The following is a 6,330-nucleotide window of genomic DNA, read 5'->3' as shown; positions in this document are numbered from 1 at the left end:
ACTGATCAAAATTCCTATTGTAACAGTCATCTCTCAACTCTATATGTATGAAGTTGAATGATTAATGAAAGGTCGGCAAATTTTTGGTGTGAAGTACTTTTTGTTGCAGAGTCAATTAAATGGTATTTTATGTCAATCATTTTCTATTCTAGTAGATATTATGTTCAGTCCATGTTTCCTTTTCACTTTACAAAGAATTAAGGAGGAACGGAGCTTCTTTCCCCTGTTTTCAAGATAATGAATGGATGTGATAAGTATATTTATGATTCATTCAGCTAAAAGATTTTGTTAATGTTCATGATTTATCAATTATAGTTTAGATTTGAATTTTGGCTTATTCTAGCCTTATGCGAATAGATTTATGGATTCATAAGATGTGTGGGTACATGAATCTATTTCAGTATTGAGAATTTTTTCTTGCCTGAATTAAGTTCTAGTTAGGCTGAATTTGGTTTGCCTCTTCTGCTCTCAGGTTAAGAGCATACCCCGCATTAGTTTTAGGAACAAAACATAATTCCTTGAACATCATTCACATAGGGAGTTGTACCTACCAATTTAGAGAGAAGCCAGTAATCAGAGAATGACTTTTCAACTATTGTAAATAGATATTGTTCATCATTCGAGCATTAAGAGTCATATTTTCACAAGAAACAAGAAAGGAAAAATTTGTTTACCAACAGATTTTTGGCGACTCTGTTGGGCAAACGAATAGTCGCTTGACCAGAAAGCCTATGTCATGAGGGAAAATGGTACTACCTCATGAAAACATAATCCCAGTGCTCCAACCTAACCTTTGTTTTCAAGATGACCAAGAGGATATAATTTCATCCCTTAACACATTCATTTGGAGGCACAGAAGGAACACTGAACATTATCGGAATGCTAACTAGGTATTAAAAGAAGAAGAAAGAAGAGTTGAAGCCTTTAAAAGAGTTGTTCAAAGGAGAGATATCCGAAGAGCAGAAAGACAATTAAGACAGTAAGCTTAGAGATAAACTAGACCCAACATCCTGGAACAATTTAGGTTCCTCAGAAGTACCAAGGAATAGGATGGGTAAGATTCTACCTTTGATAAACTAGCAGAGCTCGGCTTTCCTATTTTAGACATTCCAAAGCGAAAAGGTGAAGGTAAAATTCAAAGTAGACCCCCTTCCCCTATTAGAAATCAAGACACCAACACTTTGCATTCCACTTGTCAGGTGTTAGCACTTCATGGAGTTACTGCCCCTCCAGTTGTTAATTTTCCACCATATACTGCTATAACAATCATGGCTGCTCCATGGGCCGCGACAACAGGATCGTTAGCACTAAATGCTTACCACCCACTTCCGGCTGGCTCAAGGGAGAATTTTCCTAAATTCTCAAGTGATGGAAAAGTCACTACAGATGAACACATTAAGGCTTTATTTGTGGCTAATCATATCTTAGGAGTGGGACATGAAGATGTTGTTGTAAGATTGTTTGTAGAAACCCTCATAGATAGTGCAGTAGATTGGTTTTATCATCTACCTGACAACTCAATAACTAATTGGGACACGATCAAAACTAAATTTGATGCTAGATTCAAAACTGCAGAAGATGAACACGCCTTGCTAACACAGTTGATTTCAATTAAGAAGCAAACAACTATGAGCATGAGGGATTTCATTGCCAATTTCAATAAGATTAATAGCAAAATTCCTACTGTTGATAGACCCACACCTAGCAATCTAAAAACTTTCTTTATTAGTGTTATGCCTCCAGATATCAATTATGATATGAGAAGAGCATGCCTCACTAATCTAGCTAACGCATAGAAGAAAGCTATTGAATGTGAGGATGATTTAATTTTTGCGGGAAAATGGAAATGAGAACTTCAAACTAAAGGGAGTTCTAGTAATACCACATCATCAGAAGAGATGATTCAAAAGTTGTCTAATGAACTAGTAGCAATGAAAAAGAAATTACCCGGATTCAATAACTCTTATCAATAAAATTACCAAAACTCACCAGGAAGAAGCAATGAAAGTAGATTTTTGCAATTTACAGGTTCACAACCTAGGTTGCAAATCGAAGCAGCACCAAAAAAAGGAAATATGTGCATCTTTCATTTGACCACAGATCATGACAGTGAGAATTGTCCAAAGCCTATTTGTATGATGCAGTTGTTATCTACTAATGAATTAAATATTGCAGCTTCGTGTTCAAAACCTAATTCTTGTTCAAATGGTGACTCTAGAAAATTATTTTTAGAATACGAATCAGATTCTGAATCAAAAGGTGAGTGTTATGCAACTATTGATGGAACTTCATACACAGTGCTTACTCATGGACAAAGGTTAAAGAATCAAACCTCTAGCCACACTCACAAGAATGACTTTGGTCCTTCAACAAGCAATGTACATGCTGATCAAGGAGCATCTACTTCACAAACAGATAAGGAAAAGACATCCTTTGATTTCATTCAGTTTTGTGAGGAGTTTAAAATTCAAATTTCCACTATTGATTATTTAAAATCACACCCTTCTGAGTTAAAAAGACTGGTAGATCGATGTAAAGGAAGCTCATCAGATGCTGATTGTAACGTGATGGTTGAAAAAGAAGATGAAACCTTAACATCTAGTTTGTTTAATCAAGAAGATTCCAGAGTCCTAGCAACCTCTCCTAGGCAAAAGCCTTAACCTTTTTATATCTCATTGTACGTCAATGGGTGTAGACTCAGTAATTGTATAATAGATTCAGGTGCATCGGATAATGTTATGCCTTATTCTGTAGCTAAAGCTTTGGGACTCAATCTTACTAAAGTGAATGGAAGATTCTATTTAATGGATGCCAAACAAGTTCCCTTACTCGAACAGATTAAAGATGCTCAGGTAGCTTTAGCTTCACATCCAAAAAAGAAGCTCCTATTGGCTATCCTAGTAGTTGATATCCCACCAAGTTATGGACTTCTGTTAAGTAGAAGTTTTTGTCATGACTTAGGAGGAGAAATAAAACTAGATTAGTCCCAAGCAGTAATACCTATCGGGAATAAGAAAGTGAAACTAGAACCTGAAGAAAAAGAAAAGTTCACAGTTTTGAAGTCAGATGATCCTAAAGTTCAAATTCTATATCAAGAATTGGAATTCGGTAACTATATCTTGTTTACTGAAGAAGGCATAAATGGGAAAATAGATGAAAATTCAGGTGATAGAATTTCCAATATATCAGATATTTGGATGCTTGAATTCGATGGAAGTTGTGATTCTTTAGGATCTAGAGCAGGTGTGGTATTGATATCCCTAGAAGGAGAACTAGAACCTATGGCTTTTTAACTAAAATTTGGGAATACAAATAATACTACAGAATATGAAGCCTTATTACTAGGGATAATTTCAGCAAAAGAGAGAGGGATAAAGATTTTAAAAGCTCAAGGTGATGTCAAGCTAATTGTAAAGCAAATAAAAGGGCAGTATTCTATTAAAAACCATAAGCTTAAAAATTATAGGAATAGATTCTAGGATATGCCAAAGATGTGCTTCAAATTGGAAGTGTGATTAAGCATGTTACTACTGTGGAAGATTATTGGGTAGATTGTAAAAATGAGTTGGAAAGTCAAGATCAGGCTTTTGCAAGATTGACAATAGAACAAATAAAGACATATGGCATTAACTTAGAGGTGGAAGGGCTAGAGGATGATGGGAAAAATATGTATAGTAATACATATTTGACCAAATTAAGAAATACTCCAATCAGTTCTGAGCCATATGTTGATGTGGAGGAAGACCTTGATGTTATGATGGCCCAGATTGTCAAAAGAACCAAAAAATGGGTCAAGTGGACAGCAAAAAAGGGTTGGAGTAGGACCAAGACTACTCAAGCTTCTCCAGCCACTGCTACTTCCACTTCTTTTCAAAGTGCCACACCTAGTGTTACAACTTCGAGTGCTCAAGGACCTGCTCAATCTGTAGGAGGAGGTGATCAACCCCCGAAGAAGAACATCTCAATAGCTCCAACTTGCCAAGGCGGTCCTCTACTAGTTATTGGAGCCCAAGCCAACACCGAAGAAAAGAGGACCGAAGAGCTAAAAGATGGTGTTGTTACTCCAGTTTCACCTCGTCATGTGACTGCTACTCCATCTCCTCATCATAGCCCTAGTCCATCTGCAAACGCTCCCCTTCTGAAGCTAACTAGTTCCCCCATTTAGATAGTAGAGATTGGGGATGAATAGAGTAGTAGTAGCAAATCCACTGAATCTGACAAAGTCGCAAGGAAAACTCAAGAGCAAGGGAAAGTCTCGAGTTCTTCTAGGCTTCTATTTCAGGATCCTAAGAATCCATTTTCTGCAACTTCAGCGCCAGTGACTTCAATGAGGAAGAATATGTTTAGTATAGAGTCACTTGGGGCTACTTCTAAAGCGATTAGCACAGAGTCCTAGCTAGAAGATACCTTAGAAAGGAAAAGAAAGAGGAAAGAAGAGATTATCCCTGCAAAGGATATTGTATCTCAAGCAGTTCACTCTGGATCTATAGTAGTAAAAGCTAAGAAGCAAAAGACTTTATCCATACTGGGGCAAGATCCAGAAACAGGACACTTAACAATGGAGGCAACAAAACCAAACAAAGCAAGGATAAATTAGGACATGACACCCGATGATTTCACTCTGCATTCGATTGATCTTGGAGAGGCTAGGCATGATACAAAGGTGGGCCTATGGAGATCAAGTAATGAAGTGATAGAAGAACAATTGGAGAACCTCAAATTGTCAAAAATTAGAATGAAGGCCAAGATTGAAGAATTGAAAAAAATTATAAGGCAATTGGTTGTTCCATTGGCAACCATTATTGGTGTGCCTGCTACTGAGAACCCTACTATAGAAGAAGTGCAAGCCTTCATCTCACAACTTCAAAAGGATAGGCATTTTGGCTAGATCGAAAAAGAATGGATTGAGAAATTCAATGCAGATGGAGCTTTTTTGATTGATCAAATTGGAAATGTTATCCTTCGATTGGAAATTGAGAAGGATAATATCATTTCTAATCACAACACTCTGGCCACAAAAAAGGCAAGGTGTGATGAATTTATTTCTCTCCTGAATATGGTCATCCAAATGAAGGCAAAAAAGGTAGTTGAAGCGAATATTTTGAAGAAGGGGACTGAACCTCTGTTTGAATGGCTTCAAAACATGCAATTTAAGTAGGAGATGATTCAAGAGGCTGAAGAAGGACTCAAAGAAACAAGAGAAAAGGTGAAGAAGATCCAAGACAGAGCATTTGAACTCATGTGAGGATTACATACTGACCCACAAAATAGTGGGCAAGGGAAAGCTCTCATTGGGGTAGAAGTAATGAAAAATAACTTCTCCACATACTTGAGTAATCTATCTAGAATGACTTCAAGCAGTCAAAATAGAGTGGTAGAGTTGCAGATGCTTGGTGAATACGTACATGTGGCTACTAGAGAATTAACAAGTCTACTAAATGCAGTAAAGGAGTTGGCTTGGGAGCATTTGAAGTGGCTCTTAAGATTCACTAATGTACATGTGCCTAGTCACGAAGAAATGATCCCAATTATAGTAGCTGCCAAGGCATATAGGGCGAAAACTAAAAAGGGAAAGAAGTCTAAGTAATTCATTTGAGACTCTTTTTTCGTTCTCTCATGTAAATTTTGCAAATTTTGTAAATTTTGTAATATGACAAATTGGCATCTTGCCATTTGTCATCCTCAAAAGATGAACCGATTAAAATTCCTATTGTAATGGTCATCTCTCAACTCTATATGTATGAAGTTGAATGATTAATGAAAGGTCAGAAAATTTTTGGTGTGAAGTACTTTTTGTTACAAAGTCAATTAAATGGTATTTTATGTCAATCATTTTTTGTTCTAGTAGATATTGTGTTCAGTCCATGTTTCCTTTTCTCTTTACAAAGAATTAAGGAGGAACAGAGCTTCTTTCCCCTGTTTTCAAGATCATGAATGGATGTGATAAGTATCGTTATGATTCATTCAACTAAAAGACTTTGTTAATATTCTTGATTTATCAGTTATAGTTCAGATTTGAATTTCGGCTTATTCTATCCTTATGCGAATAGATTAATGGATTCATAAGATGTGTGGGTATGTGAATCTGTTTCAGTGTTGAGAAGTTTTTCTTGCCTGAATTAAGTTCTAGTTAGGCTTAATTTGGTTTGCCTCTTCTGCTCTCAGGTTAAGAGCATACCCCGCATTAGTTTTAGGAACAAAACATAATTCCTTGAACACCATTCACATAGGGAGTTGTACCTACCAATTTAGAGAGAAGCTAGTAATCTTTTCAACTATTGTAAATTGATATTGTTCATCATTCGAGAATTAAGAGTCATATTTTCAGAA

The sequence above is a fragment of the Cupressus sempervirens genome, chromosome 9 (genome assembly GCF_028749045.1).
Source record: "Cupressus sempervirens isolate cs-2001-9-10 chromosome 9, ASM2874904v1, whole genome shotgun sequence".
Taxonomy (NCBI): Eukaryota; Viridiplantae; Streptophyta; class Pinopsida; order Cupressales; family Cupressaceae; genus Cupressus; species Cupressus sempervirens.
The sequence above is the reverse complement of the archived record's forward strand: the minus strand, read 5'-3'. Positions refer to the sequence as shown.